The sequence below is a fragment of the Macaca mulatta genome, chromosome 9 (assembly GCF_049350105.2).
Source record: "Macaca mulatta isolate MMU2019108-1 chromosome 9, T2T-MMU8v2.0, whole genome shotgun sequence".
NCBI classification, from domain to species: domain Eukaryota; kingdom Metazoa; phylum Chordata; class Mammalia; order Primates; family Cercopithecidae; genus Macaca; species Macaca mulatta.
In genome coordinates, this window is record NC_133414.1 from 63,575,789 (window position 1) to 63,602,500 (window position 26,712).

Genomic DNA, 26,712 nt, shown 5'->3' on the forward strand with positions numbered 1-26,712 from the left:
GAGTGTCATGTGCAGGGCGATCCTGAGCATGCCATCTAGGAAGTCCCTGCTAGCAGCCTGAGACGGAGGCTGGAGAGGGTGTCTGGCTTCAGAGCCATCGCTGTCAACTGATATTCACCTGGCTCAGGGGAAGCCGGGCCTCACAGTCTGTAGAGTCTGACACTACTGGTGCTGCGGTGGTGTTTGCAGGGACACTCTGGATGCTTCCTCTGGGCTGAGGAGGGGTAGAGGCAAAGGTCCCTGGCCATGGGGGGTGGGGTGGGGTGGGATGGGGGGCTCACTCGTCTCCTCTCCTGACTCCATCACCATGGAGGGAGGACTGTCCACCTGTGGGCTAGAGAGGCATGGCATGATCTTGTTGTACCTTCTAGCAAGCCCATTACTGTTGTCTCCATGGTTTAGGTCTTGACACTGAGGCTGAAGAGGTGGCAAGGCTATGCTGAACCACTCTGCAGACCAGGGTAGAGCCAGACCTGAGTGGCCACAGCCCAGTTTTCTTCCCCTATATCACAGTGCCCACTGCCCACTCTGCCATCTCCCTCTGCTGCGACCCTATGCCCCATCCTTAGACTCTGACCCAGGATGTTGGCTCCTGACAGTGGATGGCATTGTGGCCTTTCCCCACAGCATCCGTGTTTACTGAGGGCGCTCTCTTAGCTTTTCTGCCTGCCTTGACGGCCACACTGAGAGCCTGTGGCCTGGAGGGCCCACATTTGCTGCTTCGGGAGCTGCTCTGAGAGGCCTGGCTGTGTGATGGAGCAAAGCAGCTTTGTTGGCCCCCATCTGGGAGCTGGCAGAAGAAGAGCTGATTCACCTCAGCAGTGGTAGGGCAGCCCCTAGCTCAGCAGTAGTGGAAGTGGGTGTGTCCTGCGAGCTGGAGCTCTGGTTTTGTTTAAGAGGAGCATTTGTAGTCTCCCTGGCTTGGAGATGGAACCTCTAAGTTCCTGTGTGCTTCAGTGAATCAGAGCCTGATTAGGAGGTGGCTGAGCTGCTAGAGGAGCCTCCGTTTGTAATTGAAAATGCAGCAGTGACAAGGATGGGCTGTGTGTGTGTGTAGGGGTGCATGTGTGTGCAAGTGTGTGTGATGGCAGACGTGTTGTGTGCAGGTGTGTGTGTGAAGGCAGATTGAAGACAGGTGTATATATGCAGGTGTGTGTATGAGGGCAGGTGTGTATGTGCTGGTGTGTGTGAGGGTAGGTGTGTATATACAGATGTGTGTGTAAGGGCAGGTTGTATGTGCAGGTGTGTGTGTGACGGCAGGTGTGTTTGTATATGTGTGTGCATGTGTGTGTGAGGGTAGGTGTGTGTGTGCATGTGTGTGTGAGGGCAGGTGTGTATGTGTGTGTGTCATATGGGCAAGCTACCCAGCCACAGCTCTTTCCAACCAAGAGCCTGATGCCAGGCCCTCCTTCTCTAGCAGGCCAGTTCCACTAAAATCTGCTTGGTCCTGCTGAATCCTTCCTTCCAGCCAGGGAGTGGGCTAGACGCTGGGGCCCCTCACCACATGTGGGGAGCTGAATGAGGTGAAAGGCCTCATGCTGTCTTGAGGAGGTCTGAGTCCTCCCTTTCCCCTCCCCAACCTGTGCAAATAGCACAGGGGAAAGGATAGTATGGGGGCTGAGCTTTCCCAGAGGAGAGTCTCCTAACCCTGCCTGGGGAGGAATCTCCAGGGAAGACTACCTGGAGGAGATGGTGCCAAAGCAGAGCCTTGGAGGATGAGTTGGAGGAATTGGCCAGGCACGCAGCAGGGCAGGGACGGGCATTCCAGGCCATGAGGGCACATGGACAGGCAGAGAGGTGCCTAGGGTAGGGGGCTGGTGTCTTAGAAGAAATGAGAGCAGTTCAGAAGGTGTAGGGGATGGCAGGGGTAAGGGTGCACTGGTGGGCAGAGGCCTGGCCCTGCCTGTGAAGGGTCCTTATGCTACTGGGGAGAGCTTGGCCTTGACTGTGAGCCAAGTGGGTTGCTGCTGAGTGGCTTCAGGTGGAAGAGTGGCATGGACAGATCTGATTCTTGGAGGGTTTTTCTGCTGAGGGTGGAGAATGGGTTGGAGGCAGGGCTGGTGTGGACATCTAGGAGGGAGATAATGGCTGATCTTGGGCCATGGCAGTGGGGGGCTCAGAGGACATGGGAGGGGAGCTCCCAGGGAGCGGCCACAATCCCTGAATTTAGGGGGTGTCTAGTGATAGAGGCCAGCACTCTCTTACTCCCTGGGAAGAGCCCTCGTGTCCACCCTTGGATACTGCCATGCTTAAATGGTCTTGCTGCTCATGGTCGCTCTTTACTTACACACAAACGTCCTCCAGTACAGCCTCTTTTCTTCCTGGGCTGGTGGGGATTCAAGAGCTTGTTGGGGAATTGCACTCTTTGAACTGTTCCCTGAGATGGACCACGGATCCCCTGAGAGGACAGACTCAGCCAGCACCTGGACCTGTGGAAGGGCTATGCTCTGAAGACTCCCTGTCTCTGATTTCCCTGGTGGAGTAAAGAAACAAAGGCCTGGCTCCTGCTGTGGTTTTCTCCATTTTACAGATGAGGCAACCAAGGCCCAGAGAGGTCCAATGATTTGCCCAAGTCACCCAGGGAGAGAGAGGGACACCCAAGCCTCCTGCCTCTACCTTTAGAGGCTGGGATGGGAGCACGAGGGCACTGCTTGGACATCTGCTGTATGCTAGGATTTGCAGGGGCTTCATGAATTCACTTTCCCATTTCATTCTTCTAGCAGCCATGCAAGCTGACAATGGTCTTTCCAGTTTGCGGATGAGCAAACCAAGGTTCTAAGTGGTGGAATCACTTGTCCAAGGCACCACTCTGTGGGATTGGGATGCAAACCCAGATGACTAGATGCCAGGGTCTGTCTGAACCTAACCACTGGGCTATTGTGCTTTTCACTGAGGAGTATGGGAAGGAGTGGCATTTAAGCAGACCTTACAGAAGGCAGGAGGCCTCCTCCCTGAGCAGTGCTCTGTCCCCATCCTAGAATAACTGTGGGCTGGAAAAAGTCCTTCCTAGGCCCAGGGTCTCAACCTGGCTGCCCAGCAGAATCATCTGGGGGAGCTTTTAAAGTGTGCTCAAGCTCTGATCAATTGAAATTGCATTTCTGGAGATGGGGCATGGGCATCTACATTTTAAAAACCTCCCCAGCTGATCCTGATGCCCAGTGAAGGCCTAGGACTACTGTCTAGGCCTCAGGCCATGGGTCTGTGGGCAATGGGAACCCAGAGCACCTGCTTCCTTTCTCTAACTGCTGGGCACTTCAAACTCCTGAATTTGGAAGATCTCATGAACAACAAAGTTGCTTTTGGCCATAGTTCCCCATGCTGATTTTCAGATGAACTCCAAATGAGCCAGGGTTAGGCACAACCGCCTGCCCAGTGGGTAGGAGAGGAGGGTAGATGAGGCAGCAGAGATGTTACAGTTTTCCTCTAGCCCAGGACAGCTCTGGTGAGAAATTCTCCCTGAAGAGCCAGCCCACCTTGCTGTACCCCATAACCCCTCTGTGGCCACTGGCCACAATAGGTGCAGCTCTACTGTGCACCTCAACTTCCTCTGCAATCCCAGCAGCTCAGTGTCAGAGAGGAAGTAAATGAAAGATGCCTTCCCCTCACCACATCATTTCTTGCCTCTCTTTATCCAAGTATTCCATTTCCTTCCTCTTTCCAGATGAAGCCACTTCCTCCCCCCTCTTCCAACACTTACCAATGGTTTCTTTTGCTGTGCCAGGCCCTGCTGGAGGTACTTTGGGTTGTATAGATGAGCCAGATGTAGGCTCTGCCCCATCTGGCTATTGCATTCTCAGTCAGTACAGGAATTAGACAAGAAACACATCCCAAAGGGAAAGTGCCCCTGGCTCCAGGCGAGGCTCAGAGGAAGGGTGATCCCCATGGTTGGTAGAGTCAGGGAGGGCTTCTTGGAGAAGGAGGCATTTTCAGCTGGTCTGTAAGGGCTGAGAAGGATTTGGATATGGGCAGAAAGAAGAGTAATTGAGGCTGGAGAATGAGCTGTAAAAAGAGAGAAGGAAGAAGGGAAAATGGGGGAGAGAAAATACATGGATATTTTATGCACTGACAAGGGAAACTGTAGGGGAGGTATGGGGAGCAGTGAATCCATTTAGCTGGCAGAAAGGGTCAGTGAAAGGAGGTTAGGGGAAAGAACATTGGAAAAGTAGGTAGGGGGCTGGATCATGGCCTTGAAAGCTGTGCTGAAGAGTCTGGGCTTGATTCTATAGGGAGAGGCATGATGAAAGCTTTTGTGAAATAAATGAAGAGAGGAGAGATGGAAACCACTCAGCCCCTGCTACAATGACTTAGGAAGGCTTTGCTCCTTCTGCTTTCACAAGGGTTCTCACCATAATGAATGTCTCCATGTTAAGTATTAAAACTCTCTTTGCAACTGATATCATTGCTATTCTGAATCTACTGGCCATACTGAGAAGCTTGTTAAGTTTGGCATTGACTGTGCTCCTGAAATGAAGAACAAGGAATCATTGAAGGAGCAGCAAGTAGAGGCGGGAGAAGATGAAGGATAAGTTGTCATGGTGGAAATTTTGTCAGACTGGTCCCTAAATACTCCATTTTTGATGCTATTGTGAATAATATTTAAAAAATTTTAAATTTGTAATATACAATTGAGTTTGATATATTGATCTTTCATTTTATTTGAATTTATTTTTAGAGACAGGGTCTTGCTCTGTTGCCCAGGCTGGAGTGCAATCATAGCTCACTGCAGCCTTGACCTCCTGGGCTCAAGCAATCTTCCCATCTCAGCCTCCTGGGTAGCTGGGACTAAAGATGTGCACCACTATGTCTGGCTAATTTTAAAATTTGTGGTAGAGATGAGATCTTGTTATGGTTCCCAGGCTGGTCTCAAACTCCTGGCCTCAAGTGATCTCTTGTCTGTCGCTCCCAAAGCACTGAGATTACAGGCGTGAACTGCTGCACCCAGCCTGTATATTAATATCTAGCAATGTTGCTAAACTTACTTATTGGTTTTAGCGCCTTTTTTTAAAGGGTAGATTCCATCAAATTTTCTAAATAAATGATAATGTCACCTGTGAAGAAAGAGAGTTTTGCTTTTTCCCAATTTGGATGACTTTTATTTCATTTTCTTTATTGCAATGGCTGGAACTTCTTGTAAAATGTTAGAAGTGATGAGAGTGAACATCCTTTTTTCTGATCTTAGGAGAAAACCACCCTTTTCAGTCTTTCAACACTAAATATGATGTTAGCTGTAGGTTTTTTATAAATGTTCTTTATCAAATCAAGAAGTTCCCTTCTATGCCTCATTTGCTGAGAATTTTTATTAGGATTGATTTTACAATAGTCAAATGCTTTTACCATGTTCAATGAGATGATCATATGTGTTTCTTTTTGGGCTTGTTGATATGGTGATTTGATTGCAAATGTTAAGTTAAATGTTAAATCTTACTTAGTCATGATATATTATCATTTTTATATATTATTGGATTTGATTTGCTAAAGTTTTTGCATCTAAATTCATGAGCGATATCGGCAGGTTGTCTTCGTTTATAAGGCTGCTATAACAAAGTGCTGTAAACTGGAAACTTACCAGTAACGGAAATTGATTTCTTACAGTTCTGGAGGCTGGAAGTCTGAGGGGGATACCAATATGGTCCAGCATTGATGAGGGCCCTCTTCTGAGATGTAGATTGCTGACTTCTTGTGGTACCTTTCCATGGTGGAAAGAGGGCAAGAGAACTCTCTAGGGTTCCTTTTATAAAGAATTCATCACGTTCATGAGAGCGCCACTCATGAATTTCCTTCCAAAGATCCCGCCTCCTGATACCATCGAATTAGGGATAATACTTCAACATGTGAATTTTGGGGGAACACAAACATTCAGTCCATTACACATGTGGTTTATTATTATTATTTCTTGTAATGTCTTTGGTTTTGTTATCATGGTAATTTTGTCCTAATAGAACAAATAGGGAAGTATTTATTCCTTTATAATTTTCTGGAAGAAGCTATGTAGAATTGGTATCATTTCTTTCTTAAACATGTGGTAGAATTCATCTGTGAAGCCATCAGGGCCTAGAGTTTTCCATGTTGGATAGTTCTTAACTCCAAATTCCATTTCCTTCATGGATAATAAGGCTAGTCAGGTTATCTGTTTCGTCTTGAGTGAGCATTAGTAGTTTGTGTCTTTCAAGGAATCGGTCCATTTGATCTATGCTGATGAGTATATTCTTGTTCATAATATGTCCTTATTATCTTTTTAATAGCTGTAGGATCTGTAGTAATGTCATCTCTTTTATTTCTGATATTGATAATTTATGTCTTTTTGTTTTATCTTGATCAGTGTGGCTAGATGTTTATTAATACTATTGATTTTTGAAAAAAAGCCAGCCTTTGGTCTCATTGATTTTTCCTATTGTTTTTCTGTTTTCTATTTTATCATTTTTTTGCTTTGATATTTATTATTTCCTTTATTCTATTTACTTTGGGTTTAATTTGCTCTTCTTCAGACAAATGCTTAAAGTAGAAACCCAGGTCACTGGATTGACCCTTTAAAATTTATGTACAATGACTTTCTTTATCTCTTCTTATAGTTTTGACTTACAGTCAATTTGAAAAATAGTGGTATAGCCACCCCACTTCTTTTTTGGTTACAATTTGTATGGAATATCTTTTTCCATCCTTTCACTTTTGACCTACTTATGTCTTTGGATGTAAAATGAGTCATTTACCTTGAATCATGTTTTGTAAAATTTACTACTGCAGCCCCTGTCTTTGGTTGGAGAGTTTAACCCATTTACATTTAAAATTACTATTATTTTGATAATTATTGATAAGAATTATTGATAAGAATATACTTACTTCTGCCACTTGACTATTTATAGTTTAACCCATTTACATTTAAAGTTATTATTGATAGGAATATACTTACTTCTGCCATTTTACTGTTTATAGTTTAACCCATTTACATTTAAAATAATTATTGATAAGAATATACTTCTGCCATTTTACTATTTATAGTTTAACCCATTTACATTTAAAGTAATTATTGATAAGAATATACTTACTTCTACCATTTTACTGTTTGTTTTCAGTATGTTTATTAATTACTTTTTTGTCTCATTTTCTCTATTAATGGCTTCTTTTGTGTTTAGTTGATTTTTTTTGGTAGTGAAACACTTCGATTCCCTTTTAGTTTTCTTTTGTGTATATTCCTTGGATATTTTCTTTGTGGTTACCCTCAGGATTACACTTAACATCCTAAATTTATAACGATCTAATTAGAATTGATACCAGCTTCAACAGCATACACAACTATGCTCTTATATAGCTTTATTTCCTTGTTTATGTTATTATGACAAATCACATCTTTATCAATTGTGTGCTGATTAAAATAGATTTATAATTAAAAATTCATGTGTTTTTAAAATTATGTAAAAAATAAAAGTAGAGTTATAAACTAAAAATACAAGAATGGCTTTTATGTTTGCCCATGTAGTTACCTTTGCATTTATTCCTTCATGCAGCTTTGAGTTAATGTGTAGTGTCCTTTCTTTTCAATCTGAAGGACTTCCTGTGGCATTTCTTACAGAGAAGATCCAGTGGTAAGAAATGCCCTCAGCTTTTGTTTATCTAAGCATATCTTAATTTCTCTTTTTAAAAGTTGTGGTAAAATTTATATAACCTAAACTCTACATTTTAAACTATTTTTAAGTGTATTGTTCAGTGGCCTTAAGTACATTCATATTGTTGTGCAGCCTTTACCACCCTCCATCTTGAGAACATTTTAATCTTCCCAAACTGAAACTCTGTACGTGTTAAACAATAACTCCCCATTTTCCCCTCCCCCCGGCCCTTGAAAACCACTATCCTACTTCCTGTCTCTATGATTTTGATGACTTTAGGTATCTCAGATAAGCCGAAGCATAAAGTATTTGTCCTTGGTGACTGGCTTATTTCATTTAGCACAATGGCTCTCTCTTTTGAAGGACAGTATTGCTGGATTTAGAACTCTTGAGTTTTTTAGTTTTTTTTTTTTTTTTTTCCAGCACTCAAAATATGTCATCCTACTGCTTTCTGACTGCCTTGACTTCTGATGACAAATTGGATGCTAAATCTTATTGAAGGCTGGGTGCAGTGACTCACGGCTATAATCCCAGCACTTTGGGAGGTCGAGGCAGATGGAACACTTGAGGTCAGGAGTTTGAGACAAGATTGGCCAATATGGTGAAACCCTGTCTCTACTAAAACTACAAAAATTCACTGGGTGTGGTGGTGGATGCCTGTAATCCCAGCCACTCTAGAGGCTGACGCATGAGAATCGCTTGAACCCAGGAGGTGGAGGTTGTAGTGAGCTAAGATTGTACCACTGCACTCCAGCCTGGGTGACAAAGTGAGACCCCTGTCTCCAAAAAAAAAAAAAATTGTATTGAATGTCATGTGTTGAATTATGTCTCAAAAAATTCATATGTTGGAGTGCTGACACACAGTACTTCAGAATGTGCACTTGTGAACTTATTTGGAGATAGGGTCATTGCTGATATAATTAGTTAAGATGAGTTCATTAGGGCGGGCCCTAATCCAATATGACTTGCATCCATATAGAATGGGAAAATTTGGTCACTGAGATAAACACACATAGAGGGAAGATGGTGTAAAGAGACATAGGGAGAAGATGGCAATCTATAAGCCAAAGAGATAGGCTTGTAACAGATCCTTCTCTCAAAGTCCTTACAAGGAACCAGCCTTACTGACACCCCCATTTCAGACTTCTATCCTCTAGACTGTGAGACAAATCATTTCCATTGCTCAAGCTACCCAGTTTGTGGTATTCTGTTATGACACTCCCAGTAAACCAATGCATTGGGAATCCCTTGTACATGACAAGTTCCTTCTTTCTTTATGCCTTTAAGATTCTTTCTTTGTCTTTGTCTTTCAATAGTTTGATTATAAAGGGTCTCTGTATGGGTCTATGAGTTTATCTTACTTGGAGTTCACTGAACTCCTTGGATTTTAATTTCATGTCTTTCATCAAATTTGGGAAGTTTTTAGCCACTATTTCTTCAAATATTCTTCTTCCCCTTTATCTCTCTCTTCTCCTTCTGGAACACTCATAACGAGTATGTTAGTCTGCTTGATGGTATCTCATAGGTCATTTAAGTTCTGTTCACTTTTCATCTTTCTCTTTTCTTTCTGCTTCTCAGACTTGATAATTTCAGTTGTCCTATCTTTAAGTTCACTGTCTTCTGTCCATTCAAATCTGCTCTTTAATGCCCTAGTGAATTTTTCATTTTGTTATTGTACTTTTTAGCTCCAGAATTTCTATTTGCTTCTTTTAAAAATTAATCTTAATCTTTTTATTGATTTTCTCATTTTGTTCATATATAATTTCCTCAATTTTCTTTAGTTCTTTGTCCATGTCTTCCTTTACCACTTTCAGCATATTTAAGACAGTTGTTTTAAGGTTGTTATCTAGTAAGTCTGATGCCTGGGCTTCCTTAGGCATGGTTTGTGTAATTTCACTTTGTTCCTTTGAATGGGCCATGTTTTCTTGTTTCTTTGTGTCCTTTTTTAAAAAAGGACATCTGAGTATTATAATGTGGTAACTCTGGAAATCATATTATCTTCCTTCCCCAAAGGCTGCTTTTTTTTTTTTTTTTTTTTTTTCCAATTGTTGAAGGGCGTATACTTCTTTGTTTAGTAACTTTCTCAAAGATTGTATTTATTGTCTTGTGTGATCACTGAAGTCTCTGATCCTTTAGCTTGTGTTTGGTTAATGTTTTGACAGATAATTCCTTGAATGTCATGAGCTAAAAGCAAAACAACAACAACAAACAAACAAGAAAAACAGAAATACACCAGACATCTCTCTCAGTCTTCGCAGATTTCTCTGTGTTGGGGAAATCCTTCAGCACTTAGCCAGGCTGGCATTGTGCCTAGAGATTAGTGTGCCTAGAGATTAGTGTGCCTAGAGAAAGCTTAGGGTCTTCTTATTTCTTTTCTTAGCATGCATCTTGCCCTATGCCTAATGTAGCTTTTTAAATTCCTCAGTATAAATAGGTACTTTTGAATGTCCCAATTTCCCAAAGAATGTTCCAAGATTTTCCTCACAGGTCTTAGGCAGTCTTTTGTATGTCTCAACTGTGTCTTTTGTCCCAAGTGTCTGTGAGTTGTTCGTTTGCTTTGCAATGTTGTGAGTAATGCCTGTTACTTTTTGGTCTAAGTTCCAAGTTAGGGGGAACCTAGAAGAGTATCTTGCATCAATCCTTCAGGTGTCCCTCAGACAGCCTATAACAGATAGTCACAATAATTTGTGAATAATATCTGCTCTGCTCCCTCTAGAACTGGAGATGAAGGTCTTACAATGGGAGCATGGGATGGCACCACTTCAAGATGGCACCACTGGCCGGGCGCGGTGGCTCAAGCCTGTAATCCCAGCACTTTGGGAGGCCGAGATGGGCGGATCACGAGGTCAGGAGATCGAGACCATCCTGGCTAACACGGTGAAACCCCGTCTCTACTAAAAAATACAGGCCGGGCGCGGTGGCTCAAGCCTGTAATCCCAGCACTTTGGGAGGCCGAGACGGGCGGATCACGAGGTCAAGAGATCGTGACTATCCTGGCTAACACGGTGAAACCCCATCTCTACTAAAAAAAATACAAAAAACTAGCCAGGCGAGGTGGCGGGCGCCTGTAGTCCCAGCTACTCGAGAGGCTGAGGCAGGAGAACGGCGCAAACCCGGGAGGTGGAGCTTGCAGTGAGCTGAGATCCGGCCACTGCACTCCAGCCTGGGCGACAGAGCGAGACTCCATCTCAAAAAAAAAAAAAAAAAAAAAAATACAAAAAACTAGCTGGGTGAGGTGGCGGGTGCCTGTAGTCCCAGCTACTCGGGAGGCTGAGGCAGGAGAATGGCGTGAACCCGGGAGGCGGAGCTTGCAGTGAGCCGAGATCTGGCCATTGCACTCCAGCCTGGGTGACAGAGCAAGACTCCGTCTCAAAAAAAAAAAAAAAAAAAAAAAAGATGGCACCACTTCAACATAACACCATGCTGGGGGAGGGAGGGGGCGTGGGCAAGTAAAAATGCCACAATACCTCCCTAAAGTTGCCTTTTTCTTGACTAAGTGTTCTCTTGGTTGTTGTAAACCTTTGACTGTTTTCCAGAGTTTTGACAAAGTTGGCTCTGGCAGTTTTTGCTTTTTTGTTTGTTCATTTTTTGAATGTTTCTGTAGGAAGATTAGAACTTGGAGTTGTCTACTCTGCTATTCTGGTCCACCATCTTTTTTGAAAGATTTTTTTTTCATATTATAAAAATCTAGGTTGATAGTTTTTCTCTCTTTCAATACTAAAGATGTTTCTGCATTGCGTTCTATTTGCATTGTTTCTGATCAGAAATTTACTGTCATCCTTATCCTTTTTCCTCTGAACATTATATATTTCTCTGGCTGCCTTCTCTTTATCTTGATTTTTATCATTTTGATTGTAACGTGTCTTGATATATTTTTCTTCATGTTTCTTGTGCTTGTGATTTCTTAAGATTTTCGCATCTGTGCATTTATGGTTTTTGTCAAATTTGAAATTTTTCATGAATTATTTCTATAAATATTTTTTCTTTTTCCTCCCACTCTCCTCCCCTCTGGGACTCCAGTTACACATATGCTAGACCACTTGACGTTGTCCCATTGCTCACCAATGTTACTTTCTTTCTTCTTTTCTCTTTTTTGATTATTTTTCTTTCTCTGTTTAACTTTGGATAGTTTCTTTTTCCATTTGTTTAAATTTGCTCATTTTTTTCTGCTGTATCAAATTTGACATTAATCTAATTCAGTTTATTTTTTAAATCTCACATATTGTACTTTTCATCTCTAGAAGCTTGATTTGCATCTTATTTTAAATCTTCCATGTCTCTACTTAACGTTTGAACATAAGGCATGTAGTTATAATGACTGTTTTAATATCTTTGTCTGCTAATTTCAACATCTGTTTCAGTTGTGGTTTGATTTTGATCAATTGATTTTTTTTCTTCATATGGGTAAATTTTTTTCCTGCTTCTCTACATACCTAATCAGTTTTGATTGTATTCCAGACATTGTGATGGATATTTTTGCATTCTTAGAAATATCCTTGGGCTTTATTCTGGGATGCAGTTATGTGGAAATAGTCTGATCCTTTTGGGTCTTGCTTTTACTATTTGCTAGGCAGGACAGAGCTGCTACTACTGAGGCAGGACCTTTCTACATACTCTACCCAATGTCCTGTGAATCATGAGGGTTTCTAGTCTTGTTGAAAACAGTCACTGTTCTTGAAAGTACCAGATACTATTCCCTCAAATCTTTTGGATGATTCTTCTCCTGGCTTTGGGGCGTCTACTCACACTCTGCCGAACACTTGAGTGGGAGTTTCTGAAAGCTCGCCAGGTATCTCTCTCTGCCCATCACTCTTCTCTGGTACTGTCCTGTGAACTCTGGCAGCCTTGGTCTCTAGACTCTGAGCTCCAAATCTGCAACTCAGGACATCTGCTGGACTCTGCCTCCTGTGTCACCCTGGGAAGTCCCTAAAGACAGCTGAAGAAATTGTAGGGCTTGCCTTGTTTGATCTTAGCCTCTGGAATCACTGTCCTTCATTGCCTTCTCTCCAATGTCTTGAAAAACCATTGCTCCATATATTTTGCTCATTTTTTTCTTTGGTTATTCCATGAATAAATTCTGATTGGCAAATTGGATTCCTCTTACTTTAGCTGGGTTAGAAGCAGAAGTACAAATTATTATTATTATTATTATTATTTTTGAGATGGAGTCTTGCTCTATTGCCTAGGCTGGAGTGCAGTGGCACAATCTCGGTTCAATACTGCAACCCCGCCTCCTGGGTTCAAGCAGTTCTCCTGCCTCAGCCTCCTGAGTAGCTGGGATTATAGGCATGCACCACTACACCTGGCTAATTTTTGTAGTTTTGCTAGAGACAGGGCTGCACCACGTTGGCCAGGGTGGTTTCGAACTGCTGACCTCAAGTGATCCACCCGCCTTGGTCTCCCAAAGTGCTGGGATTACAGGCATGAACCACCATGCCTGGACCAATTATTATTATTTTTAATAGTTGTATCTGAGCTCATTTAATGATGGAGGGAATGGAGAGAATGAAGGGTGGGGGTAGTAGAGAGGAGGCAATTGTTGGAATGAGGTAGATAGTGATTTAATGATTTAATCTGCTACTGATCACTGTTCTGTGCCAGGCCCCAGTGGGTACTGAATGGAACAACTCATAGCCCCTGCCCTCAAGGAGGCCACAGTCTGAAGGGGTGAGGGAAAGCCTTTATCATTGTTTTAATCAGAAGATTCGGCTGCTGAGACAAAGCAGATGTTCCATGTTTCCAAACTATTGAGAATTAGATTCATTTAAAATGCTTTTCATTGAATGCAATTATGAACACTGTTCCAGGAAGACCTACAAATAAGGATAGGTTTGTTTGGTATTAAGGGAAGGGGATGTTTAATTCTGTGAGGGAGGCTGTAGGGAGGAGCTTGGGTCAGAAGACTCATGTGTGAGCCCTGTAGACCCCTTCCCTACAGGGGGTCTTAGGGCCCATAGCACAGTGAAATGGGACCTTGTATTACAGGCATCTTGCGGGGTTTTCATGGGGTACACCTAGGCAATGGTCAATAAATGTGGGTCTCATGTCTTAGAGGGACAGCAAAAAGCAAACAGGATGTGCCCCTACCTTCAAGAAGTTGCTGCCAATCTGCCTCAGAAGTCCAACTTGGGAATTGAGACTAAAGGGGAGTGAAAGCAGCCCTAGATGGGGCCTGAGGAAAGGGCCAGCTGTGACCAGGGAGGATGAGAGGAAGGACTGAGAACCGGGAGAGGCACAAGGCTGAGGCCAAGAGAACTCTTAATTAGCAAGGGGTCAATGCCAGCCAGTGTGCAGAGCCAGAAATGGTGTCTCTCAGAATGTGTGTGGGTGAAGGGGCAAGGGAGCTGGGTGCATAACTTGAAGCATTGGCTTGGTGACCTCAGTGAGGCCAGCACAGCAGGAGCTGGGGCCTCTGTGTGCCCTGTGTGGGTGAGTGTCATCTTAGATACAGCCTATCCTCAGTTACCTGGCTGTGCTGCAGCCTGCCCAGGCCAGGGCTTGGGGCTCAGGCCAGTTCCTCCTGCCCCCAGCCCTCCAGGCATCTTGGAGCTAATCAAAGGTTAGCCACCCTGAGCAATGGAAAATTCTCAATGTGCCAGACACTTTAAATGTGATGTCTGTGCTCCTGTTATTTTAAGAATGCCCTGGGAGGTAGGTTTTGTTGCACCTACTTTAGGATAAGGAAATCAAGGTTCACAGAGGTGAAGGGATTTGTCCAAGGTCACAGACGTGACTTAGCTTGGATTTGAACCCAAGTCTGCTTTCCAAACCCCAATCTTTCTTTTCATTTTTTTTTTTTTTGAGACAGAATCTCACTCTGTCACCCAGGCTGGAGTGCAGTGGCGTGATCTCAGCTCACTGCAACCTCCGCCTCACAGGTCAAGCAAGCCTCCTGCCTCAGCCTCCCAAGTAGCTGGGACTACAGGCATGTGCTACCACACCCAGCTAATTTTTGTATTTTTAATAGAGATGGGGTTTCACCATGTTGACCAGGCTAGTCTCAAACTCCTGACCTCAAGTGATCAGCCCGCCTTGGCATCCCAGAGTGCTGGGATTATAGGTGTAAGCCACGGCACCCGGCTCCAAACCCCAATCTTTCTAACATGCCTCACGTGCCTCTTCCTTTTTCAGATTTCATCATGTGGTTATCGTAGGGACACACCTGGCACTAAGCCTATGTAGAAAGCCAGCCAGTGATGTTGGTGGCCTCCCATTAGAGTCCCTGACCCTTGTGCTGGCCTGGACGCTGCAGGAAGCATGGTTCTTTCACGCCTTGCATGGGTTAGAATAGACTAGCCCCCGTGGCAGTAACAAACAACCTCCACACTTCAGTGACTGATTCCTCGCTCAGGCTGCATGTCCATCGTGGATGGTCCTGGGCTATGCTCCCTCCCATCCTCTTCCTCCAGGAAGCAGGCTGACAAGCAGCCAGTATCCAAATGCTGTTGGTGATAGCGGTAGAGAGGAACCGGGAAGCTGGAACCAGCTTGGAAACATCTACCAGGAAGAAATGCTTATCACATGGCTTCCATTTCATTGGCCAGAGCAGGTCCCTGGCAGACCTAGCTCTGAGGAGTGGAGGAGCATACTGGGTAGCAGTTGACTATGGATACCCTGAAAGTTCCCATCAGTGGTGACTTTCAGATGCCCCATGTGTGTTCTTCTGTGCAGAAACGGGGGCTGCTTGCTGGAGAGGGGCCCCTCTAGAAGCTTACTGTCTAGGGAAGGGACAGTCATAACCCAGGAAAGGGACGCCTCCACGTAAGATGACTGTGCATGACACGGGCGAGCACTGGGGTGTGGGTGCGCAGAGTGGTGACACATTCTTCATAGGGAGAACTGCAGAGGCGATAGTGTCTGAGCCCCCAGTTTGAAGCTAAGAAATCCCTAGTGAGGCACAAGAATGGAAGGGCCTCTGCAGTTTGAGGGACAGAGTGTGAAAAGGTGCAGGAATGAGAGCGCGGTGCTGGGTGCAGGCTAGTGGCGTGTGTCTCTGGAGACCTATGGAAGTGTGTGGGCAGAGGAGGGGGCTAGAGAGCTGGGCAGGGCCAGGAGTAAGGCTTTCTTCATTGTGGGTGGGATGTCATGTGCCTTTTGCTGTCTTTCAGCTGAGCTATGGCTGTGGAGTTCTGGCCAGTGGGTGTGGTGGGCACTCAGAACTACCTGCCCAGAAACTCCAGCGAAGGCCCCGACCCTGCATGCATCCATCCAGCCTGGGTGGCTCTAGGCTGCATTCACAGGTCTAGACCCTGCTGTTCACCCTGGGGGGATGAATCAGCTTCATTCTTCCTGAACAAAAGCTTCTGGGTTGCCAGGGAGATGTAGGGGCTGCCGCCTGCACTTCCTGGAGCTGCAGTTTGGTGACAGGAAGAGATGGGCACTTAGCAGCCCCAGGATGGGGCTGGGTTGAGCTGCCATCACCACTGTTGTCCTTGTTGAATGGGACTCTATGTGGATCAGAGACAGCAGAGCCTCTGAGTTTGCACAGATTTGGGTTTGAATGTGGCTCTGCCCATTAATGGCTACATGACTTTCAGCCGCAGTCTGCTCTTTTGAAGCCTGTTTCCTCAAACTGAAGTTGGGATGATAATATCCAGCTTGCAGGGGCTGAGATATTTCATGAGGTAACAGTTGGAAGGCATTCCATCTATTCATTTATTTAATACATGTTTGTGGCTGTCTGCTGTGTGGCAAGCACTGTCCCGGGGTGGGAATCCATGCCGTGACGTGATGCTGACATGGCCCTGTGCTGAGTGGTCAGCCTGGCTGGCACCATGCTAGGCACACAGAGAGCCTCACTAAATGGTATTTACTATTGTTCTTGGGGACAGAGACTCTGTGGGGATAGGTGAAGAGTCCTCCCTGGAGTTTGCCTGGTCTTGGGCACTTTGGGAAAGTGGAGGGGCAGGGGGAATCCCACTCCCCAATCCTATAGCCCGGCAAGAAGTAGTAGGCCTCATGAGAAAACCCTGCAGACTTAAGCTCCACGCTGCCTGTGAATCCCAGGGTTCAGGGGACCAAGAGGGTTTCCTAAGCCTGTGAAAGCTGCTACAATTGGTGTTGAGGCCACCACAGAGCCACAGTCCAGAGGCCCAGTGGGCCTTTTCTTATCTCTCTTGCCAGGCCACAGAGTAGGCTCTGGAGAATTGGGCCTGGCAGCTCTGAGCTGGGCTGACACCCATCACTGACCTGGGATCATGGGAGTCAGGCAGGAGGGCCTTCGCCTGGGGAAGAATCCTCTCATCTGACTGTGGTGTGTAAAAGATTGGGAAGCCTTGAACTGATTAGGGCAGGGTTGGGGACAGGTGCAGAGTCTGCGGGCTCCTCAGCTGTGCAGAAGTGCTGGGAATGCATGAAGTGTATTTAGGGGTCAGATGTGGTGGTTTTGGGGTTATTGATGGAATTTGGGGGTAGGCAGGGATGCCGTGTGTGAATGCTCTGGGAAGAGGTTTGGGGGAATTAGAGGGATTTGCTGGAGAAGCCTTCTGATGGCGTCATTGGTGCTGTGCACTGGAGGTTGGTGGTAGGTCCTGGAGTCATAGCTGGGGTCATAGGTGTGTTAGGGAGGCAGTGATGATGGGTTATTAGGAGGGGGAGGATCACTGATGAGGTGGGAGGTGGGAGCAGCGAGGATGGAATGGTGCTGTTGACCAGGGGGTTCTCAGTGACTATCCCAGCAGGTTGGCTTCAACTATAAGCTCTGGTGTGTCTGTTTCTTGTCTCAGTGCTCCAAGGGGAAGTTTAGGCCTGAGCCTCTGAGAGGGTTCACTGGGCAGAGAGACCCTTGGATCTCAGAGGGCTGAAAGGGGAGGTGAATGGTAGGCATGGATGGCAAGGGGCTGAGCCAGGGCAGTGGAGGAGTCAGGGGCGTGGGAGGCTGGGCTGCTGATCAGCGACTTTGCAGATCCTCAGGGTCATTACTTGTTGTTGTTGCCGGGGAAAGTTGCAAAATGAAAATTAACTGTCAGAGAAGATTGATTCGTTTGATGTCTAACCAGGAGCAGCCTTTTATTGCTGTAAAATGTTGATTTCCTCTTGCCTGCAATGACAGGTGAGTGTTAGTGGCACTGAAGGAAGACAGACCCCCGAGCAGAACCTGCAGAAACCATCCCCTGAGGGGCTCAGCCCTCTTCCCTCCATCTTCCATGGCTGCAGGAGCGGGACTCAGTGTCTGATTTTACTCATGGGGCAAGAACACATCTGTGGGTGTGCCAGCCACGTGGCAGGGCTGGTGGTAAGACCTGGGGCTCTGGATTCAGACACATCTGGGTTCACATCCAGGCTGGGCCACTTAATAGCTTTGTGCCTGTGGGCAAGCCTCAGTTTCCTCATCTGTAAAACAGAGGGGTCATACCTAATTAAGTCCTAGATTTTAAAGCACTTGGCACAGTGTCTGGCACAGGTTATCAGGGCTGGGTCCAGTTGAAATGATCAAAAGTTGCTGAAATTCAGAACTTGGGTCACTTTTGCAATAGCAGCATTGGTCAGGGGGCAAGGATGGGACCAAGGCAGGACAAGAGTCAAGAGAGGGACAGTCAGTGAAGTGGAGTGGGAGGTGAGCAAGGACAATTTGTTATAATGGAACCATGCCCAAGGTGGGGGTGTGGGAGCTAACACCTGTGGGGGGCTGGGCAGGGTGGGCCACTCAGCCTGCAGGCCTGGGTCAGGCTAGCTGCTTGGAAAGGATGAGCAGCCCAGGTCTGTCCCTGCCCAGTGTGTGGCCAGGGGAGCCTCTCCATGCCCATGCCACTTGTCTTGCTTAAGTGTGAGTAGGAAGGAAAAGGCTGGGCAAGTGCAGCTCCTGCCTGGCTGATCCAGGTCTCGATGGCAGATAGCTATGTTCAGAGGGTTTCCTGGGGGCGGGGGAGCAACCCTTCTCCTCCAGGAGCCTCTGGTCAGCAAGGAGTGCATTTGGCTGCAGGTTGGAGGGCTTCCTCGTCTGCAGGGCCAAGCAGGAAGGGGCGGCGGTGACACAGACGAGTGAGCGTGTGGGAGGTCTCTGTGTTGGGCGTCTGTCTGCCCGCATGCCTGCCTCTCTGTTGCTCTGAAGGAGGCAGGGGCTGGGCCTGCAGCTGCCTGGGCAGAGCGGCTCCTGCGTGGGACATGGCTCTTCTCTCTGGTTACAGACTCACCACTTCGCTCCCAAAGTACTTCCACAGTCAGCGTGGGGCATCAGGGCAGGCCCTCCTGAGCCAGAGAAGATTGTGGAAACCTTGCTCTCCAGGTGGAGTGGCCAGCCTCTGGGAGGTGTTCAGGGAATGGGCCCCTAGAGGGTGTGGTAACCTCAGGCTGGATCTGAGCTGGGCAAAGCTGTTTCCAAGGGGGGCCCGCATCCAAGGGACCGAGTGGTGGCAGGATTCCTTGCTCTGGGGTAGTCTCCAGCCTGTGGGGCAGAGGTACAGGGTACAAGGGGCAGACAAGATGTAGGGAGGACAGGCAGGAAGTTCCAGCAAGTTTCCGGGCCAAGGAAATGTTGTAGAGAACCAGAGGATGAGAGGAAATAACAAATGAAGGACAAATGAAAAGGCCTTGCCAGGCTCCAGAGTGGGGCGTGTTGAAGTCTGAGGGTCATGGGTCTCACCTGTTGGTGGGGCTGGGCTCTTAGCCCCAGCGTGGGGTGGTATTGCAGCCGCTGGGATGGGAGAGGAGGGTGCCCAGTGGTACCTTCCATGGGTCAGCATGACTGGCAATGAAAATGAGGTGAATGAACATCCCAGGAGCTCATGCTGCCAATAAAACACCTGACCCGGCAGGTGGGCGGCCTGGATTCGGCTCCCAGCTCTGCTGTGAACTTGCAGAGGCTCCTGGACAAGTCCCTTCCCCCTCTGGCTTTCTGTTTCCTCCTCTGCAAAATGTGAGCCAGATATTTTGAAGCAGTGGCACTCTGTTCAAATGAAATACTCCATGAAACCCACTTTTCTTAACTGAGTGAAGAGGGTTGAGGTGGGGAAACCCAGTGGTCTAGCCCATCTCCAAAGCCTACTTCCAAACATAAGCAATTGTCCTAGATTTTAAAGATTAATATTTTAAAGCCAACTCTTATTGAACACTTGATATGTGCCAGGCACTGTTCTAAGCACTTTATAGACAGTGACTCAATTCTCACAACCCGAGGGGGAGGGAGATGGGGAAACAGGCATCAGAGGTTAGGTGACATCTCAAGGTCCCACACCTAGTGAGTGGCACAGCAGGATTCCAGCTCAGGCAGTGGGGTCTAGGACGGGGTTTGCCCTCTGTTCTGGCTGCCTGTAGGTGCTGGAGAAGGGGCGGCTTGTTCTGTAGGAGAAAGGCCACGGCGCCCATGTGACTCAGTGCTGCGCGCTGAAGCCCCGAAGTCAGTGTCTGGGGAACCGTCCCGTTGGGCCTGGATCCCGACTAGCTGGGAGAGGCGGGATCCTCCCCTCTGCCCTCTCTTTTCCCAGCTGGCCCACCGCGGCCCCGCCACTCCAAGGCCAGTTTACAATGGCAACGTTGCGCGCCGTGGCGCGTAAGGAATTGAATGCGGGAGCTTCTCCGCCAGGCACACACTCTAACCACCAAATTTATTTAAGCAGATAAAATGCAGGGGTGTAATGTCAGATTAATGGATAAATAACCGTTCTGGTTTTTGGCACGATGACGGGGAGCTGTAGTGAGAAGCCTCATTATGCGCAGCTCTGCCTCGAAGAACAAGCCTCGTGCTGCAAGCCCAGCACCCGGGCCCCGCGAACAGAGCATTAAATTGTTGGGAATGGCTCCCCTTCACTCGCAGAACAAAGATGTTTTCTCCAGAATAAATTGACTCCCTCCCAGCGCGCTGAGCCCTGGTTTCCCACAAACGCAGCCTATGCTCTCGGGGGAGGGAGGGCGGGCAGTGCGGCCCTGGGAACGCCGCGCAGGGAGCTTCCTGCGGGGGCGGGCTCGGGGCCGGGCTCGGGGCTTCTGGCTCCTGGGCTCTCTGTCGCCAAGCCTCCGTTGTAAAGGAGCAAACCTTTAGTTGTGTGGACAACGCGGAAGTCTGGCGGAATCGGGGTTGGAATTAGGGTGCGCCGAGGCAGTGTTCCTTGGTTAGGGCTTTGCGTTTCGTGTCCCTAGGTTTGCATGTCGTTGGCCAGCTGGGTAATCTTCAGGCAAGTTACTTAACCTCTCTTAGCTCAGTTTAACAGTGAAGTGGGGAAGGGGTCCTTCCTAACAGGGCTGTGGTCCAGAACACCCTAATAAGAGAACGCTTGGGGGTGGAGCCACGTTCCCTTACTCCAGAAGGCGCCCTCCGCTCTGACACTCTGCCAGCATGCATGCCCAAGATGGTGTGGTGGGGTGTGGGGACCCAGAGGCTGCTGTCCCGCTGGGCCTAGACCCTGTAGCATGGACCAGGGGGCCGAACTGAAGGACTCAAGCTCTTTGAGGTGGGTGGGGGAATAAAGCCTCCCTTCCTGGGTGCCCAAGGTCTGGCCAGTGCCTAGTGAGCCCCTGGCTGGGTGGGATCAGAATCTCAGTGCAGAGCTTGGCTTTGCTCTGGGCCAAATTTAAAGACAGCCATTGCCTCCCGGAGCCACTGTGCTTGGTTTCTGCCTGGCTTCCTGGGCTCAGTAGGAGCAGAGCTCCAAGAGACTGCTGAGGGGCAGACTAACTGCTTTCAGATCAGCACCCTTCTTCCCCTCCTTCCTCCTCCTTCTGGAAGGTGACTTGCACAGTGTAAAGAGCGCAGGCTTTGGGGCCAGATTCACCACTGTCACCTCCTCCTGGCTGTGTTACGCTGGACACACTGCTTCACCTATCCATGCCTCAGTTTTCACCTGCAGATGCCAGAATAATACTTTCACTTTGTAAGACTGGCATGAAGAGTGAAGCTCCTGGGCTGATGTCTGGCACAGAGCTCTTTGGGCCCCAGTGTTCTGTAACAAATGCTTATGGAGCACATACTTGGTGCCAGGCTCTGAGATACAATGGTAAGCAGTGCAGCCATGTGTGACCTCCAGGGGTTGACTGGGGAGCAGGATGACCTGGATGCTGGTGGCTGCCTGGATGTGTATGTGTGTGTGCCACCTCCATGCACCTGCTCAGGTGAGAGTGGGTGACCTGGGGTTTTGCTGCATCCATCAGGATCTGGCCTTTGGGATGGTGGGTTGCCTCTGCCTTGCGCTGCCTTTTCCTTGTCCTTTTGGCCTTGCTCCTTCTTACCTGCTCCACCCCAGTTTCTCACTGACCTAACCAAGAGGTTGGAAAAGGAAAACGCCCCTGGCTTGGGGCAGGACTGTGGGTCCCAGCAGTTTGTGGAGCACCTCCTTCCCAGTGCATTGGGTGCTCTCCAGGCACTGGGGGCCCCAGTGAGCAAAGTAGATGAGGTCTCTGTCCTTGTGGTGCTTGCAGTCTTCTGAGTACTGACAGCTACTGAGCATTTGCCCAGTGCCAGGCTCTGTGCTAAGTGCTTTTCCCATCTGATCCTCACTATGCGATGGATAATCTGTGGCCGGCTTTGAACCCCACCCCTTTGTCATGCCGGCAGGTCCTGGGGGCCCTTTTTCTCCCCCAGGGGTCCTGCAGGCCCTGCCAGGATAGAGCTCTGGACTCAGATAGGGGTAGCTTTGAGCTTGGTTCTGTCCTGTTATTTTGCAAGTCACATAACTTGTGTAAGCCTCAGTTTCCTCATCCACAAAATTGGGATAATCATAGTACCACCTCGCAGGGTTGTGAGGAGGAAGCACCAAGCATAGAACCTGGGTTACTGCCGGAGCCCAAGCCCTCGTGGCTGGATGTTTTGCTCCCTGTGGAGTGGGCACAGAGGCTTCTCCGGGCTTTGCAGCCCCCACCCAGCTTTTTCTTTGGTTTGAGGAACGTGTGTTTAGGAGGCTAGGAGAAGGCTCTCCAGGCAGCGCTCCTTCTCCCACGTGCTGGGTCTTTGTTTAGCTCCAAATTAAAGCTAAAGCAGAAAGCACAAAACATTTCCTCCATCGCAGGTGAAGGAACCGTCTGTCTTATCAGCTCTGGAGCCGGGTGGTTTGGCGTGCATTTGCTGGTAATTGTGGAGTCTGAATGAGGGGGTCTCTCTGGGGGCCATGCTTTCCATCACTGTCCGTGTCTGTTATCATGATTATCTCATTCCCAACCAGGCTCAAGGGAAGTGGGGCTGGGTGAGGATTTTCCATTTTCCGGAGGCTCACATCCCATCTCCGCCTGCTTACTCATTCCGATTGCCCGGCTCTTAACAGCTCTCCCTGGGCTCTGCCTTGATCCTTCTAGGATGTCATCTGCTACTGGTGTCTATTCCAGTTCTGTCTGCATCTCTATGAAGACCGGGAGCTCCTGAAGGTCCTGCTAGAGTCCAGGGATTATTGATGAAGCTCTAACCAGGAAGAGAGAGTGGGACACATGGTGGGGGTGGTGGGAGGACTGAAGTTCTTAGAGGCAGATCTGGCTTGTAAATCTAGCTTTGTCACTTGCTGTGTGACCTATGAAAAGTTACCTAAGTTCTCTGAGCCTGGCTTTCCTGATTTCTAAAATGAAGGTGTTACTGGTACGTGCTGTTTGTAAGGATTGGTGTAAGTATTATCATGAAGTAATATCCACAGTGTGTAGCTGAGTGCCTGGCATCGAATCAGTGCTTTGCAGTGCTGGCCCAAAAGTGGCAGGAAGCCATATGGGTGGTACTCAGATTTCCCTGTTGAAGGTAGAACAGAGAACAAGGTGCAGGAGAGGAAGGCTGGTTGTTGCCCTGACCACTCCACACAGGTGTTCCATGGAGTGGGGGCAGGCTCACTGTTATCTCAGTACCAGCTAGAGACCAGTTCACACTAACCAAACTCATAAGAGACTGATGTTTGGCTGAACACAAGCCAGCATATTAATTCACAAGGAGAAACCACTGCCTGGGCTCTCATGTGCTTCCCCAGTGAGAAATCCTAGTGAGCCAGGTGACTAGGTGCTTCCCACTGGATGGAGGGACCTGCAGAGGGACTGCTGGTGGGTCTCAGGGGCTTCTTGATCACTATATAGAGCCTGCTATGGTAGAGGTCAGAGTGTGGCCTCTATCTGGCCTCTTCCTCTCAGTTCACTTTCCTTACTGGACGCTCCTCCCTTTGCCTTCTGCTGTCTTTCCTCCCCTGCCCCTGCCATTTATGCAGGCTTGCACACGCATGTGCGTGCACACATATACACATGCACACAGACGTGTTATTAGGAATGCAGCTGGACTCTGCACTTGATTGAATTTGAAATAATTGACTTCATTTCTGATTTGCAACTTACAGATTCCCCACTCCCCTATGTTGGCAGTACCCACGTTTTTCCTTGACAATTTGTATTTTTGAATTAATATATTTATACAACCTCATATGTAATGGTATAGATGTATTTATATAATTTAATGATATTCTTTAATAATTCAGAGATATTCAGCTTTCTGTATGCATAGTTTACACGCACAGGAGGGAGGAAAGTCATTAGTTGTCATCAGTGAATATGGACAGGTATAGATTAAGGAGAGACGGGAGAGAGAGAGAGAGAGAGAGAGAGAGAGAGAGAGAGAGAGAGAAAGACTGCAGAGGTCTGGGAACAGAATCTTGTCTTTACATTTTTGGGTTAAACTGTTAGGGCTGACAGTTTGAAAAGAGGTCAGGCTAGGCCACCTGCCCTAGGGTAGGGGGCTGGGTCATCAGAGGAAACAGCTCCATGTTCTTATAGCTCCTCCTGCAGCTTCAAGGGCACAGCTGGGCAGCACATGTTGGCCTGTGTCCAGCCATCAGCGCCCACCTTTGTGAGGCCACAGCTGCTCTGTTTTCCTCATCAGAGGTTCTCTCTTTTTCTTTGAAATTTAAGCATTGTTCAGTTATGAAACTTAGCATTAATTTCGGTGCATAAACTAAGACTGGTTGTGTCCTTTTGATTTCTAATCTGAGTTCTTCGTTCAGTTCCAAGAATTTTTCTATTGAGTTTATGATCAGCTATGATCAGTTTCTTATGTCTTTGGAAATCATGTCCCTGTAATTGGGTTCTCCCTGCATTTTCTCTTGTATGTGTCGTCTTTCACATTACAAAAAGCCTCCACTTACTTATTCTATTGTCTGGATATGTGCAGTAGATTGTTTCATTCTTCACAATATCCACTGCTTCTCTCTGTGGGAGGATTTACAGGCTGCCCTGATGATGTCATCCTTGGCCATGTGATTTGCCAGGGCCAATGAAGTGAGGGTGAAAGTGACAGAGGCCTCTTTTGAACAGAAGCTCCAAGAGCTGCTACATTATTTGTTTTTCCCTCTGCCATGAGAGATGGGGGCTGCTCCCTCAAGCCTGGGTCTTGGAATAAAGATGCCATGGGACAGAGCTGCAGCCAACCTACAATAAACAACCTACAAAAAACTGTGTGAGAGGAAAATCACTTTTTACTGATTTAAACCACTGAGATTTTGGGGTTGCTTGTTACAACAGCATATCTTAGCTTAAACTGACAAATACATTTCTCAAATATATTCTTTGTTTCACTGGTATGGTTTCTTGGCAATACCAATTTTGTTTTTTACAGCTTCCAACAGTGGTTCTATTAGAATCATACAGATACTAATTTTGTTTTGAATTATATCATTCAGTTGATGTATTTTTTTCTCTTTGAAAATAATTGGTAGTATTTTTCTAAAATCTTGTGCTCTGTATGTGAGTCTGTTTTAGGGTTGGCTATTCTCATGAAATTTTTATATTGGACTGTAGGGATTTTTATGTCATTTACCTATTTACTACACTTTGAGTGTTCTCTGTTGTTCCTTCCTGTTTTGCTGAGGGGCTTAGAAGCCTCATTGGGGTAGAAAGCTAAGTTGTGGGGCTGGAGGCAGGACACCAACCAGTTGGAGACTGGGCATGTGTTTTGCTCATTGCTGTTGGTGCTGCTGAGGAAGTCTTTGTTTCAGTAGATTGCAGACTGTTTTAATTGGGTTAAGGAGGAATGTCCTTGGCATTGCTCACCTGTTCTTTATCTTCCTGGAGGTAATCCTTTTAGGTGTCTGGAGTTGGCGCTCATGTCATCTTCACACTTAGTCTGCCTTCTCCCAGGGCCTCTCTGGGTCTCTCAGCCATGCCCCGTGATGACTTCTGTGACCTATACACCTGCCTGACTGTCCCCTTCTACTTCTTCCCCATAGTATTACTGTCCCTACTGAATGTAGAGCCCAGAATGGATTTCAGCGCTCAGCTGCCATCTGGACTGTTTGGAGGGGATCTCTCCCTTCTTGTCCAGGGTATGATATCATGAATTCACACAGTCGTGGCCACATCTGTCTGTTGGCTCTTATTAAGCTTAAAGGTGGTTGCACACAGGTCTTCTCCCACAAGCTTCTAGTTGAGTCTTTTCCACCTGTTCTTATGTCTGTGACTTTCAATCCATCTCTATTGAGCTCTGTTTTGCTCATGATGGCCCATTGGTCCAGATGGCCAAGATCTTTTTGTATCCCAGACACTGTATTAACTCTCTCTCAAGTGGAATCAGTAGCAATCGATATCCTCTGCAGTCATTCATAAACCTGTTGAGCAGACAGGTCTGAGGATAGAGCCCTAAGGCCTGTCACTAGAGACTCTGTCAGTTGTTGTCTCTGAATGCACCTAATTGTACTAGCACTCAGCCCACCTCAGAGAAGATTGTGTGAATACCTTGTTGAAACTCTGCGTCAAAGCCTAAGGGTGCTGACTCTTGAGGTGCATTACTCAGTGTTTGGGAAGAAACAGATCACATATTCCAAAGGGGCACTGAACAGATTTGAATACAGAGGAACCCAGCAGGGACAGGGAAGCACTCAGAGGGTATCAGTGCCAGGGAGCGGCACTATCCCTGGGCCTGAAGCGACAGGGGCTGTGTTGCTGAGCCTGAGAGAAGGATGCAGCGGGCAGAGTGGCTGCCAGTGGGAACTGTGTCCTTCATTGGGGAACACAGCTACTGTAAACCCAGGCCCAGCTCAGCCCTCTGATCTGATGCTTCCCGGTAGCTGAAGCCAGGTAGAAGCCAAGGGGCAAGGGAGCCCGGGAGCTGAGTCCATAGAGGCCAGCCTTGCAGGGCACGCAACAGAGTGGACAGGAGATGCCAGCACAGTAGGCAGCTCACCAGGTCAGGCTGTAATCTCATGCGCTTCTCTAAGCCTCCGTGTTGTGCTGC

General features: G+C 47.3%; 1 protein-coding gene and 1 non-coding gene across 3 annotated transcripts in view; both read left to right on the forward strand.

Moving 5' to 3' along the window:
* Positions 1–26,712, forward strand: part of GRID1 (glutamate ionotropic receptor delta type subunit 1) — a 783,526-nt gene that overhangs the window by 79,988 nt on the left and 676,826 nt on the right.
* On the forward strand, positions 18,612–18,697 carry MIR346 (microRNA mir-346). Its single transcript, NR_032485.1, has one exon. It is a non-coding gene; the product is annotated as a microRNA mir-346 (primary transcript).